We start from the raw sequence: 15,360 nt of genomic DNA on the forward strand, positions 1-15,360 counted from the left end.
TCTTGCAGCAGTTGAATCCCAAGGGAACTTTGTTCAAGTCTTCCTCAGCAACCACGTTTCCCCCCTCATAAACTTCTCTTTTCATCATGAAGTGTGTGGGTGGGGATGGGGGCAGGGGGGAATCGCAAGGAAATGGAATACAATTTGGTTTGGAATATACCACAAAAATGTCCACCCCCTTAATTCTCAGTCCAGCCCATTCTTCCCTCTGCATTCCTGAAGGAATAGATTATATGTGTACTTGAGAGCTGTTTTATTTGGGATGGGGTGGCTGAAATCAGAATCATAGGGCTGGACGAGATTATTTGTAGAATGAAGGAAAGGATCCTAAAATATAAGGTTCTACACTTAGGTAGGAAGAACCAGCTGCACAAATATAAGATGGCGGACTCCTGGATTACTTGTAGTACACGTGAAAGGGATCTAGGGGTCTTAGTAGTCCAGAAGCTTAACATTTCGACAGTGTGATGCAGCAGCAAAAATAAAATAAAGGCTAAATGCTATTCTAGACTGCATGAACAAAAGTATAGTGTCCTGATCAAGGGAAGTCATAGCCCCCCTCTATTCTGCTTTGATCAGACAACACCTGGAGTATTGTGGACAATTCTGGGCACCACAATTTAAGAAGGATATTGACAAACTGGAAGGTGTGCTGAGGAGGATGACCAAGATGATCAGGGGTGTGAAAATGTTTGGGGGAAATGGGCATGTTTAGCCTGGATAAGAAGAGACTTGAGAGAAGATAGCCGTATTCAAATATCTAAAGGGCTGTGGAGCAAGTTTGTTTTCTCCTGCTCCAGAGGCTGGGACCCAAACCAATGGATTCAAGTTACAAGAAAGGAGACTCTGACTGAACATCACGAAGAACTGTTCAACATTGGAACAGACTCCCATGAGAGGTTGTGGACTCTCCTTCCTTGGTGATTTTTAAGCAGAGGTTGGATGACCACCTGTCATGTATGAACTAGTTGAGATTCCTGCATTGCAGGGGGTTGGATTTGATGACCCTCTGGGTCCCTTCCAACTCTACAATTCTGTGATTCTATTAACTTGGGACCTTTTGCATGCAAAGCAAAAACTCTGCCACTATGGCCCTTCCACCATTATTACAAATCTGTGTTGTTATATGTTGAAGAGCTTCCATTTCCACCCCACTGACTACAATGGGGCTTCTTCTGAGTAAATGCAGAGGGGATTGTGCTGCAATCCTATGCACACTCAACTTTCATCTAAATTCCTTGGAACTGAAGGAAATCTACTTCCAAGTAGACATCTCTAGGACTGCACTGCACAGGACTTATTTGAAGTAAACGTATTCTGGAGCAATGTGTGTGCATCACTAATTTCACTTGTAAACTGAAGGACATGAATATGTGTTATAAGGGCTAGTTTTTTTGATTCACTAATTGGCAGCTGCTCCTTCTCTAAGTCAGCAGAACAACATGTTTGCCATATACACGTGATTTTTTTAAGCTCTCACATCTTTTGATCAAAAACCTGGCTAGCAGAAATTCCTTTTGTATTAGCTCCCTATAATTATGATCACATCCTTTATTCAGCAGAAAGGCTGGGATGCCCTTTCATGCTTACACAAATACTGCCTTCTGGGATTCATTTAAAGTCTCCCGATGCGCTACTGGTCACCTGTCAGTTATACACCTGAAGGGTGTGGGAGGCTATGGAGCCATGTCAGCTGAAAAGGAGCCTGACTTCAAGCATTTAAAATGAATATTGACAAAAGGGGCAAGAAAATCAAAAGGTAGGAAATTGCTGACTAAGGCCAACCTTAGTGACTATGATACGAAATGGCATCATTAAGGGAAAGAGAACACAGGGGGAGGTGGGGAGGTAGCAGTTATGCAACCTTCTCTTAACAGCTAGCCAGAGAGATCAGGTGAAAAGAGAACCCTAAATCTGGAACATGATTACTAAATCCACATATTTTGAAACCAGGGTAAAATTCCCCTATGGGAGTACTTTTGTGATATGAAAAGGGGGATTCAATCGGATGATGTCTTTTTGTGCTCTCCTTAAAAGGGAATTAGACCCTTCCTTGTGCAGAAATAAACACCCCAAAAGATGACAAGGCTGCCACAACTCTCCTGTGCAGAAAGGAAAGCCTTGATAAGTTCATAAAATGATACGTGGTGTGGAGAAAGTGGACAGATGGAAGCAGAACCCAGGACCATCAAACACAGCTGAAGGTTGGAAGATTCAGTGCAAACAAAATAAAGTACTTTTTCACACAGTGCATAGTTCTTCACCCAGCAGAACTGTGGGAATTGCTCTCACAAGAGGGAGCGAGGACCACCTCTCCTTATATGAACTGACCCGGACCCTGTGATCATCATCTGAGGCCCTTCTTTGTGTGTCTGCTCTGTGAGAAGTCTCTTAATCTGGTATTTCTGCCCACATAGAATCATGCAATTGTAGAGTTGGAAGGGATCCCAAGGGTCATTTAGTCCAACCCCCTGCAATGCAGGAATCTCAACTAAAGCATCTATGAAAGAAGGCCATCCAACCTTTATTTAAAAACCTCCAAGAAAGGAGACTCCCAACCTCCCGACATGCAGTCTTTAAATTTAGATTATTAGCTCCTTGGGTCAGGAACTTATATTCAGCTTATGTTATCCTGGAAAGCATTATGAACAATGATGCTTCTATATAAATCATAGGATCATAGAGGTGGGGTGGTTCCCATAGGTAGGCCTTCTAAACCACCTGCTTGTTCAGCGCAGGAAATCTAGAGCTGGAGCATCCCCAAGAGATGGCTGTCTCATCTCTAACTGAGGACCTCCAGCATCTTCAATTATCAGACACACTGTTTGCAAGACACACTTCAGGTATATGTAGAATTCTCAATATACTCATGTATGACCTGGTGAGTTCTGACATTGTGGTTGCATTATTTGGAGGCAGAAATTGTATCAGCAGCTCCATGATCCACACACAAGAACAGGCAAGTATACTTCTCCGCCTTTCCATCTCCTCTAGGATGAACCTTTAAAAAGATTTTATGGGCTGTTGCAAAATTCACAGCATTGGCAAACTAAATTATTACAAGGCAGATGTGCTGCGTTTTCCCCACCCCCTTTTAAGCAAAAGTACATTGCAACTAGTAGATACCCCTTAGTTCCCTGAAGCATTTCCTTCCCAAAGGCCATATAGTGTTTATTTTGATAGAATGCCATGCCAGTTTCAGAAAACCTTCTTTCTTATTTTTAATGCAGTAGGTTTCTTCTGCATATGCTCCTAAGTGAATGTGCGGGTTGTCTCTGGCATGCTTTAAACCTTCATGCATTTTTTATGATTTACAAGGCAGGGAAAAAAATTCCTCTCATTTGCTTTCCCCTCTCCCTTTAAAAGAAGAAAACAAAATAAATTAAATGACTTAATACACATCAAGTGGAATTGTTGGATTGTGGTGACGGTTTTATAATTCCAGGTTGGAGAGTTTCTCCCCCACCCCCACCCCACCCCGTTTAATTATGCACAATAACCCTTGCGGTCTATAATATAATAATCAAAAGCAGGCACCAATTTTGGCATGAGCTGGCTGGTTATTATAAGGGGAGCCAGGATTGTACTTTATGTTTGAAATGAAATATTTGCAACTGATGTGAATATATATATATATATATATATATATATATATATATATATATATTCTTTGTTAAGATCACACAGAAGGCTTCCTTTGAGAAATAATGAACTTTATGTTAACTTTCTTTTTAGAAAAATTGTAGGGCCATCGACTTCGCTAATATTGAAATGACAAAGCATAAAGTATAATGGTCAGAAACTGGCCACATTTTCTCTTGCCTAGCAATGACATTCAGTACTGCCTTCTACTGTTCACTTGTTACCACATCTAGCACTGCAGCTGGTAAAAGAAGAACATGCTCTGTTTATTTCTGTGAGCAGTCAGGAGATGTTGCTTGTTCATAGTCCCATAATAGCCACACTAATAATTTGATCAGTCTGTTGCTGTTGCACTGACCTGGAGTCCTCCATACTGTTTTACTTGTTCAAGGGTAAAAGTGATTACTTGATGAAAGGTTGTTTGTCATGCATATTGACTTATTACTTAGATAATGATATCCCTTAGATGTCAGACTTTGGATCAGCTGCTGTTATTGTCTTGATGTTAGAATGACAAGAGGAGGTCATGTTGTCTGCAGTCCCCATCACTTGGAATAATGCCCACTGTGAAAAACAGTGGGGAACTTTCCAGCATCAAATTTATCTTAAAGGCCCAGAGGTCACAATTCTGGAACAATCATGCAGTTATGAACAATCTGACGGGTTTCCTTTCTTATAGAACTATGTCTGTATTTAAGATAAGCCACAGGGTAGGTAAAGGTAAAGGCACCCCTGCCCGTACAGGCCAGTCGTGTCCGACTCTAGGGTTGCGTGCTCATCTCGCTTAAGAGGCCGGGGGCCAGCGCTGTCTGGAGACACTTCCGGGTCACGTGGCCAGCGTGACGAAGCTGCTCTGGCAAGCCAGCACCAGCGCAGCACACGGAAACGCCGTTTACCTTCCCGCTATAAAGCGGTACCTATTTATCTACTTGCACTTAGGGGTGCTTTCGAACTGCTAGGTGGGCAGGAGCTGGGACCAAAAGACGGGAGCTCACCCCGCCACGGGGATTCGAACCGCCGACCATACGATCGGCAAGTCCTAGGCACTGAGGTTTTACCCACAGTGCCACCCGCATCCCGCAAGCCACAGGATAAATACTGGCAAATTGAAAAATGGGATGTCGATACCTAGTGCAAATTTGGATTATGTTCCAAATCATGCGGAAATGTTGCATTTCTTATTATTTACACTAGTTATATCCAGTATGTCCAACATAACATAAATAATCTCAGATCATCTAACAAGGTAATAAACAAAGTACATCAAAAAGTAAAAAATAAAGCTTACAAAAAAAAGCATTGCAACTAATGCAACAAACAACAATAGCAATAGCCCATTTGTTTAGACAGTAAGATCAAAAACATTTCTAAGTTTAAGAACATTAGTAATGGCAGTTTTTTTAAAGCCTGGAGAAACAGTTTCTGTTTTTGCTTAGTGCCAGGCAGGTCTCCCTGGGGAAGGCATTCTAAAGTCAAGGAGCCAGAACTGAAAAGTTGGTCTCTCCAGTTGGCATCAGCCACACTTTAGATTTCAGGAAACCCAGACAAAGATCTCCATACCATCCATCTTAATGGATGGGCAGATTGATGCTGGAGAAGAGTGCCCAACAGATATCAGACTATGATATCATAGCAGCAGAGAGGGAGGCAATGTGTGGCACCATGGGGGCAAGCAGCAGCTTTGGGGAAAGGCCCTGGTTGCCATCAGGTGGGGGCCCATTAGTGGCCCCATGCTGAGGGCCCAGTGAAGGCAGTGCTGGCCTCCACCTGACTTAGCTGGGGAAGACAGAAAGACCTGGGAGTCATCATCAGCATACAGTGGTACCTCAGGTTAAGTACTTAATTTGTTCCGGAGGTCTGTACTTAACCTGAAACTGTTCTTAACCTGAAGCACCACTTTAGCTAATGGGGCCTCCTGCTGCTGCTGCAGGAGCATGATTCCTGTTCTGTTCTCATCCTGAAGCAAAGTTCTTAACCTGAAGCACTATTTCTGGGTTAGCAGAGTCTGTAACCTGATTCATATGTAACCTGAAGCGTATGTAACCCGAGGTACCACTGTAGATTCATCTTTAAATGTGGACTGAATTAGATTTCTCCCTCATTCCTAGTGATGATGCCATCCACAAAAGCCCTCTTGGAGGTTTTTTAAGACCTCTTTTTGGATATTCTGTTAGGTGAAATAACGTAAAATCCAACATGTAAAATGTGGTAAATTTCCCCTTTCAAGAGGGATGGAGCCACCATTTACCTGCCAGTCCTCAAGGGACCACTGTACTGAAATGTCAGCATTTTTATTGGCATGAACATATTGAATATTTTAAAGGATGAAGTAGAGGATGCTTCTTGTAGCTGGTTTAGCATAGTGATGTAAGAATGTGATCAGAGAGCTTGGAGCTTTTGGACCAGCCTTATGTAGAGTGTAATCCAGTCTTGAGGTCAACCCAGTGGTGAAGCGACCTGCTCCGGTACCAGGAGTGGCATACATCCGGGGGCGTGGCTGGTGAGCGTCTCAGGAGGTGTGGCGTGCATTGAGAGGGTGTGTGGCAAGCAGTGCGTATCTCGGGGCATGCACGGCGAGTGGCGAGCGTCCTGGGGGGTGGGGGCGGCTGCGATGCCACCCCCCCAGATGGCACCCATGTCAGACCGCCCCCACCTTTGTCCGCCAGTGGATCAAACGCTGCATGGAATACAGTGGCCAAGTGATCATGATCCAGATACGGCTGTAGATGAACCTGGTTGAGTGATTTCCGAGAGGTCAGTTGGGCCTCCAATGACAAAGGTGTATCCAGGAGTATCCTGGATTAAAGGAGCAAGTTACATATCTGCTCCTTTAAAGGGAGGGCCACTCTCTCCAGAATAGGCAGCTGGTCTGTCTTCCAGACAGGCCAGTAAAAGTATACCCCAAATTCTCATTTTGCCCCACACATACATTTTAGCGAACCAAAAGCATCCATTTTAGCTTTAAAATCTGTAAAGACTGTAAAGACCAAGCACAGCAACGAGGGAGATTTAAGCCAAATTAGCCTATTACTGCTTGTGATTTGGAACTCTTGGTCTTGATTCAGTGTTACATTCACCCATCTGCTGGCGGCTTTTGTCTGTTATCTCTTGCTTCTGATTACCCAGGATTTGCTTTATTTGTCTACTTTCGAATATATATTTGGTCATCCTACTTCTGAGCTACTTCAAACAGAACTAGATTGTCTTATGTAGATATGATCTTATAAGATATGGAGTAGGATTTCTCTCAACAAACAATTGACTTAACAAAGAGCAAGCCTTCAGAAAAGCACCTAGTTTCTTAATTTCCATTTTGATTCTAAGGTCACAGGTGACAGTGGTCTTTTATTCTCTCCCCCCTGGCCCCTAATGCATCCATAATGGGTCAACAGACATTTATTAGCTGTAGACATTAAGTAGGGCTAATTCTTCTTCATAGTTTTAAACATTGATATTTATGAAGCAATAAATAAGTTTTAATACTGAGATTCAGTTTCTTCACTGGGCATCAGAATATCTGCTGTACATTACGAAAAATAATATCCAGAAACAATTCATGCCAGAAAAAATATTCAATAAAAAGTAATAAGAGTTGCTTTTTGGAAAAAATAAAATAAACTTATTACTGTGGATCTATTTCTTTCTGTTCCAATCTGGTGTCCAGGAAAATATGTTGGATACAATTGGAAAATTAATGTTAGGTTTTTTTAAAAGAACAATTCTCAAACCTGCAAAAAAAAAAAAAAAAGTCAATCCTATTCAGAAAATGCCCCATTAGGGTCAGTGGGACTTATTCCCAGATAAATGAATCTAGGATACCTCCTCCCAAGTTTTGAGAGGGTGGGGACAGGATTAAGCATGTGTTCAAACAGACATGCAGAAAGTTTCATCGGAAGCAACTTACAAGGGTGGATGTATTGTTCAGAAGATCAAGGGTTTATTGAATGACAAAAAAAAGATGTTTAATTTTTATTAGAATTTTATTTACAACATAACATAAACCCCAACCCCCCAATACACAATCTACCCTCATTAAACATGAACATAACATACAGTGAGCATAACATACAACAATACAAACAACGAAATAAAAGACTTCCTTTATCCGGTATCTGGCCTCCTTATATACTTCTTATAAACTGTTTTCTTTATGAATAATTATTAAGATTTTTCTAATTATACCTTAAATATCCACAAAGTCTCCTGCAGACATTAATCGAAACAAGTCCAGATATGTATTTTAGGGCATTGAAGTATTGAGGGAAAACCTAATCGAGATGTTTTATAGATGGTACCTAAGGTAAAGGGACCCCTTACCATTAGGTCCAGTCGTGGCCGACTCTGGGGTTACGGAGTTCACCAAAATAGCTAAAATGTATGACAAAAACAAATCTGTGCTGGAGGTGTGGTAAAACAGAGGGGACACTTATACATGTTTGGTGGACCTGTGAAAAAATCAAAAGCTTCTGGAACACAGTATATGACGAGCTTAAAAAAATGTTTAAGTATAACTTTATGAAAAATACAGAAGCTTTTCTACTAGGGATAATGGACACAGGTATAGGAAGAGAAGATAATAAAATATTCCTCTATGCCACAGGAGCAGCAAGGATCCTAACGGCTAAAAACTGGAAAAAAGAAACTGCCAACAAAAAAGGAATGGCAAGACAAACGGTTAGAGTATATTGAACTGGCTAGATTAAAAGAGGCAATTAGAGATCACACTAGACAACAGTTTCAAAAAGCATGGGGAAAATGCAGAGAATACTTCACAAGATATACAACCTTTTTGAGCAATAGCAAACTGGTATACAGTATGAAGGGAGAGGACTAATGCCTACTGTCTCCACCCTGACTTCCTTGTGTTACGAAAGGGAGTTGTGTTGGCCCATAAGAAAAAAAATCCAAATCCCGTATTAGGCCAAGCCAAATATCACAAAAGTTTTGAGTTCTCCATAACTCTTCCATCAGGCTAAATGGAAAACAAAGCAAAACAAAGAAAGAGTTGGGGAGAACCCAGTTGTAGTAGTGTTGCTCCAAAACATGTCCTCCAGGTTGTCAAAAGTTTTCTTGCCCTGCGAAAGAGGCTTTCTGTCCTAGAATTTCTTTATAATTCTGTTGAGTGTAGTTGGATCAAGTTCACCCTTTCGGTTGTGAAGCTGTGTTGCGGCAGTTATTTGTTGGGACCGGAGGGGACATTCGGTCACTTTTATTTATTTATTTTAAACAGATTGCTACACATGGTTCTTTGTGACTTGTTATCAAAAATTAAAACAAACCAAGCAGAAAAATGGTATTAAAAATTATCTAGAATTACTTGTAGGTGCATTAGTAGGAATCCCCATTGTAAAGTGAATAATTTCAAATTGGACTAGACAAACCTTTGGGTCTCTTTCAACTTGACAATTTTATGAAACCAGTTCCATGATTTCTATGAAATGAATGTGGATATTGAATATTGGCAATGTACTTGACCTCTGCATTTTCTATCTATGCCGCTGACATTGTATTTACTGCAAAAAAAAAAAAAGTTTTCTAGAGAGTTAAGAAACATTAGAAGCAAGTTAATATTGGAAGCTACAATACCATTTAGTTCAGTATTGTGTACACTGGCTAGAAGTGATTCTCCAGGGTTTCAAGCAGGGAATCCTTCCCAGCCCCAACTGGAGATATCAGGGTTTGAACCTGGGACCTTCTGCATACAACCAAATGCTCCACCACTGAGTTACTGCCCTTCTCCTAACTTAACAACTCTAGCACCCTACACAACAGAGAGATTTAATTATTTGTTCAGCTCCCCCAGTTACCTTCTCCCTACCCCATGTGCTGCTATCCTGCCAGTAGCACACATCATTTGCTTCCCTTCATCTCAGGAAACTAAATCTTGGGGCATATTCATTTTTCAGCAGACAGAACAGCAGGTTTGCAATCCTCAGCCCACACGTCCTTCTTGTGTGCCATTGGGGAAAAGAGTACAAATCAAACAAAATTACTTTTCTTTTTACATTGAAATGCCATTCAAGCTGCAACAATGCTGCATTTTAATAAACATGCTGCAGGATATGTCAATGTGCTCTCATGACAGTACCGAGGGGGGGGGGAGGGAGAAAGTATTTTAGGTGTTTCTCACTTTATAACTCTTTGACACACCCACAGTAAATAATGGCAAACTCACCTGCCATTTGATAGGGATTTTTCTGCAAGCTGACACAAAAAGGGACAATAAGCATCTGTATACCCATTCTGGCTTTAGTAGGCTTCTCTGCAAATAAATGTGAGATTTGGCTTCTTTCAGGCACTGCCACTGTATTATGAAATAAGAAAGCACTCATTTCTTATTGACACAGCTACCTGCGCATTTTAATAGAGCTCTGCTAAATCTGTGTTCATCTCTGAATATTTCAGGTGAGGGAACTTGTTTGTGTGGGCTGGGAAGGGGGGGGTGTCAACACTGTCTTTCTTTTCTTTGTGCACTGGAAGTACCCTCCTAAAAGCACCCCACTTCTTTTGCAAGGTTTCCAATACCCATATCAGGAAGCAGCTGGGGCAGAGCAGCTGCGTTAATTTCTGGCAAATAGGTTGCTGTTGCTTAGTGGGAGGGAGAGGTGGGAGGCAAGAGAGACAAGGCGGCAATGAGGTCAACACACTGCAAATTGTACCAGTGGAGTCAGTCCAGTACTCCTGTTCTCTAGAGGCTGGAGTCTTCAGGCCAAGGAACTGAACAAGGCTCTCTAGTCCTCTCTGTCCATTCTCGGGACACATACATCCCTCCTTCAGCCATAACCTTCACTGACCCTGCGCACGCCTTGTGTGCTTTTGCCTGAGTAGAATGTGCCCTTGAACCATGAAAATGGGTCTTGCTTGTCCAGATGGAGAATGGAGAGGTTGAGTTGTGCACTCACCTTTAAGTTTTGCGTGGCTAGAATGTAACCTACTGAACAAAGCAGGGGTGACCTTCCAGAAGCCCTTGGACTCCAACTCCCATCAGTCCCTGCCTGCATGACCATTCTCCAAGAATAGGAGACACTGCAGTCCTGTAACATTTGGAGTACCACAGGTTCCCCATTCCTGATACAGAGCTATATGTAACTCACTGGCCTGAAGTCCCTGGAGGTCTGCCCACCATAGGTTCTCCAGTGTGAAGACAGAAAATGCTTTACGTCCAGATTGTTATCTACAGACACTTGGTTGCTGCCTTACTTGCTGGAAGTGTTCAGGGGTGAAAATATTGGCAAAGGGGTGTGGACAATAGAAAGAAACAGTGACTGCATTGACACATACTGTGCTACTTACTGAAGAGCTGAGACGTCAGGTGTGAGGCAAGTGGCTATGGTTTGGGAGAAAAGGCCTCGCAGGCCAAATCAGAACCCCTGCCCAAATCTTTCCACAGCTGCTTTGAAAAGATAGGAGCAAAAGGTGTTCTTATTTCTTTAGGGGAAGGGAAGGGCCATAGAGCCTCAGCTTTGCATGCAGAAGGGCCCAAGTTGAATCGCTGGTATCTCCAGATCCCTATCTGAAACTCTGGAGAGCTTCTGCCAGTGTAGACAACACTGGCCCAATATAGTGCAACTCCCTATGTTCTCATTCAGAAAAGTCCTCAGAATGCCAGCCTCTCCACTTCACTTCCATAAACCACACATGCAGAAAACTTTGCCTTTAGAACTTGGAAGGCTTGCCTTTCTCTTTCCATCTGAATAGCAAATAGAATGTGTCTCGCTTGCCTGACAGGTGGCCTGCCTGTCAGAGACATTCTCTGGCATTAACACAGCTTTAATCCTGTCCCAGATGAATTGCTTTTCTCCAGGAAGTGCAAGGTCCTTGCTTGTAACCTGCAAGGCATCTCTGTCTGGAGTGCTGGTGCCAGTTTGTGAACAAGCCACAGCAGTGACAGAAGAAAAGCAATGGGAAGCTTTATTCATGCTCTCCTACTGTATGAAGGTTTGCTCTTGTTTATTCCCTCCCTCCCGCTCTTCTAGCAGTTGGGTTGGAGACTGACTTAACCATGAGTATTAGCTGAGAATATGGGTTACCATCAATATGCACTATTTACGGTATTTGGGAGCTCTCAGTTTATCTATTCATATATCGTGTCCTCCCTAAAAGAAGGCACATGTTGTGGTGAGACTTGGAGACAGACCACCTGTGTTGTGGGTAGGTAAGATTGGTCAGCCACAACACCCAATTGGTAGGTCCCTCGATGTTGGGTTCAATCTGGCCAATGGGGCGCAGTCTGAGTGGATCAAGGGACCTATATATACCCATGCACGTGACCCAGAGCTTCTCTTTCGGCTCGTGCATTCGGAACACCTGCCCACCTCTCCCTACTTTTAGGGCATTTTGCGATTGACCTTGCTATGCTGTCGTGTGTCATCTGTCATTGTGACAGGGGCACGGCAGGAATTTCCCTACTTGGCTGATTGGATGTTGCCATTTGGGTTTCGCCTGCCGTGTAGCAAATCGTCACAACTTGTAAGGTTGTGGATAGGCACTGGTTCAGGTGATAGGGATGGGAGAACGCTCTTGCCATCCCTATGTGAAGGGTATTCTGTTAAAGGAATCCAGGGACTCAATGGTTTGGTCAACCCCCGAGGGGCTTGTGCCCGTGCCTGAGTCCAGGGGGGCATCTGGGAGGTGAACATAGTCTGTTCCCAGCTTTTTGCCTACCCAGGTGTTCACTCTTGGCTGACCTATGCTGGTGCCCTGGATCAGCGCTGCCTGCAAGGGTGCAGGGAGCTAGTCGAACCAGAGCCTATGCAACCACTCACCTACTGTAATCAATAAAGTTGTGGCCTATATTCTGCCACAAACCAAAACTAAAATTTGAGTCAAGTGTGACTTTATTAGGGGGGAGGTCTCTGGATCTGAACATGCAAATTGAAATTTGAACAACACCCCCTCCCAAAAAGTGTGTAGGCTCCTTCCCTGTTCATGAATTATCCACCCCTCTCTCTAGAGTTGTATTGTCCCCCAATTGGAGTTATGGGCATCTCTTGATCTGGGTAAGCAGAGCCCAAGCCCTGAATCTCTTTCTGAGATCCCCAAATGGCAGAGCTGCTTCTCATGATTTCACTCTTTTGTTTCGTCAGAAACTACAACACCATGGGTAGCTACAGTCAGTGTGGCATTCTGCAGTGGCAGCACTGCAGCAGCTGGGCAGGAACAGAAGTGGAGGAGGAAGTGGTAAGCTACAAGTACAAAGGAGCAGGGAAAGGCTGTTGCAGTTGCCACAATGTGAAGAAGCTGCTACATCTCCCTCCCGGCCTCAGTCCTGCTCCTCTACAGCCCTGCTGGCAGAACTCCCGTGTGGTATTGGCGAGTTGGAAATAGCTCAGCCTTAAAATCAGATTCTTCCTGAAGGAGTCCATATTGTTCAGAAACTGAGTGGAGGACTGATAGTTGGAAACTCAGTCTTCAAACCAGTTGTTATTTTGTGTGTGGTGTTTTTTGGATTTACCCAGAGAACTTTTGTTATTGGGCAGTATACAAATATTGAATACAAACAAACCAATTCTGCTCAGCTCTGAAACTCACGGCACGGCTCTGGGCAAGTCATTATTTTACAGGGGAGGTTAAACCACTCTCTTCATTCATTGAAGGAAGTTTAAGTATAAAGGCAACAAAATAATAACTGAAGTGGGAGAGTTGGCTTGCCCTTACATTGGACAAGCCAACTTTCTTGGAAAGTCCTTGAGTTTAGCCTGAGAATTCTTCAAGAACACTCAGGAAAATGGATTTCCTTATGAGGTGAGCCAGAGGAAACTGGCCCACCACTAATAAAAACTTTGAGTAATTGCAGTGCTCTACCTAAATGCTTAGTATTCTTTATATATGTATTTCCTTTTCAAGACATTTACATGAAGCACTTGGAATATTCTAAGACACTATATGCATGCTAGAGATATTGGGTGTTGTCCATCTAAGTAATATTGAGAGTAGATCCATTATATATAATCTCCCAATGGATAAGCAGTGTGTCATCAGTGGCAATCAGCCCCCATGAGGCCTCTGTGGCTTTTTGTCAGGAGTTCAAAACTAACACCTGATTTTCATATTTACTGAAGGAAGTCCTCTGATTGCAGCTGAGGCCTTGACCCAAGAATCTGATTCATGGTATACTCAGAGTAAACTGAATGGACAGTATTCAACTACCAAGGATTTCTGCTTGCACAATGGTACTTCTGCCCCTCTCGCCCCACCTCTGTGTGCACCGCAACCTCCTGATATTTGCTCCAGAGGGTTGGGGGGGGGGAGACTCCTAGAAGCAATTTAAGGAGTGCAGAGGGGAAGGAGAGGGAGAGAACATTCCATTGCCCAAGAAGGCATAATTGCGTTGACAGAACAGGAGACTTAGTGCTACGTTGGAATACACCGATTGAGTATATGCTGAGTTTGGCTAATGTTGGATATCACCAATTGTGATTATGATAGTGATGGTGGTGATAATGATGCATGAATAGTGCTAAGCCGAGGAGAGCTGCAGTATCCAACTCTGAGACATAACCACACCACATAACTTAGATTTTGCAACACCATGAAGATGAAACATTCTTTTCACAAGGCATCTGTTTACTATTAAAATGTTTTGTGCTGACATTTCAGGACTAGGATGCAGATAAAGTGGTCACTGTAGTACAGGTAATGCAAAGAAGGACAAGGCTGAATGGTCTGCTGAGGAGAGGGTTACTACAGCAGGCTACACCCCTCTCCACTACTATGCTGTGCTGTGTGCTACTACAGCTCTTTTCATGCTACGTCACCCCCTCCAACATTAGGCTGTGATTAACAAAATAAAAACAAGAAGTTCACAAAATAGCATGTATAAAGAGGAACACCTCTTGGTCTCCTTTGTTTCTCTGCCTTTTCTCCATTGCAATGGGTAGGAATGGTGCATATATTACTGTTGGACCAAGGAGTATCCAAGGGGAATGAGCAAGAGTGTTTGTGCACATGTGCTCATAAGGAGTAAGCAGTGTGATGCCAGCGCAAGGAACACATACCTGCTCTACCATTTGAGCTTCCTGCTAAACGATATTGTTAAAGACAATCAGGGCCTCACCTGTGATCAGATGGCTTTCTTCAGTGAATATGAAAATCAGGTGTTAGTTCTGGACTCGAGACGAGGACTGGCTGCCCCTGATTTCACATTGTTTATCCAATGGTGAGAGAAATGTCCTTCGGTTATGAGAGGTTATTTTCTGCTCTCTGCAAAAGTGGCTGACTTTGCTGCACACATGGAAGTTTTAATCATTACTCTCAAGCAGCCCTGGGAGAGTTCCCCCTCCCCCCTGAACATGGAAACAAGGTCTACATTACTCGTTAAGTGGGTCAAATTTCAAGAAAGTCAGGAAAACATCTTGAAAACAGCAAAAATGTAATTTACAAAGAAAACAATCCAAGCATTACTGCCAAAGAGTTTTCCAACAGGAAGGAAGAAAGAATTTCATTTTCCCCCCACACACAGAATGAATGTACTGTACATTTAATTTGTGGTTTTGGGAGCACAGGAAACATCCCCTGGCCCGGCAGCATTGAATGCAATGAAGTCAGTGTGTGATGTCGAGAAATGTCTCACCTTTGTTATAATTCTTGATGGCTCATGCTGATTACATCTTCTTTTATTTCTCCTTCTATAAATTGGTGCCTGGCAGAAGGCTTGGCTTTGCTGCTCACTCATTTACTGCAAGGTAGCAGAGAATTAAGTCTCAGTGCTAGAAATAG

The sequence above is a fragment of the Podarcis vaucheri genome (assembly GCF_965113315.1).
Source record: "Podarcis vaucheri genome assembly, chromosome: 2".
Taxonomy (NCBI): Eukaryota; Metazoa; Chordata; class Lepidosauria; order Squamata; family Lacertidae; genus Podarcis; species Podarcis vaucheri.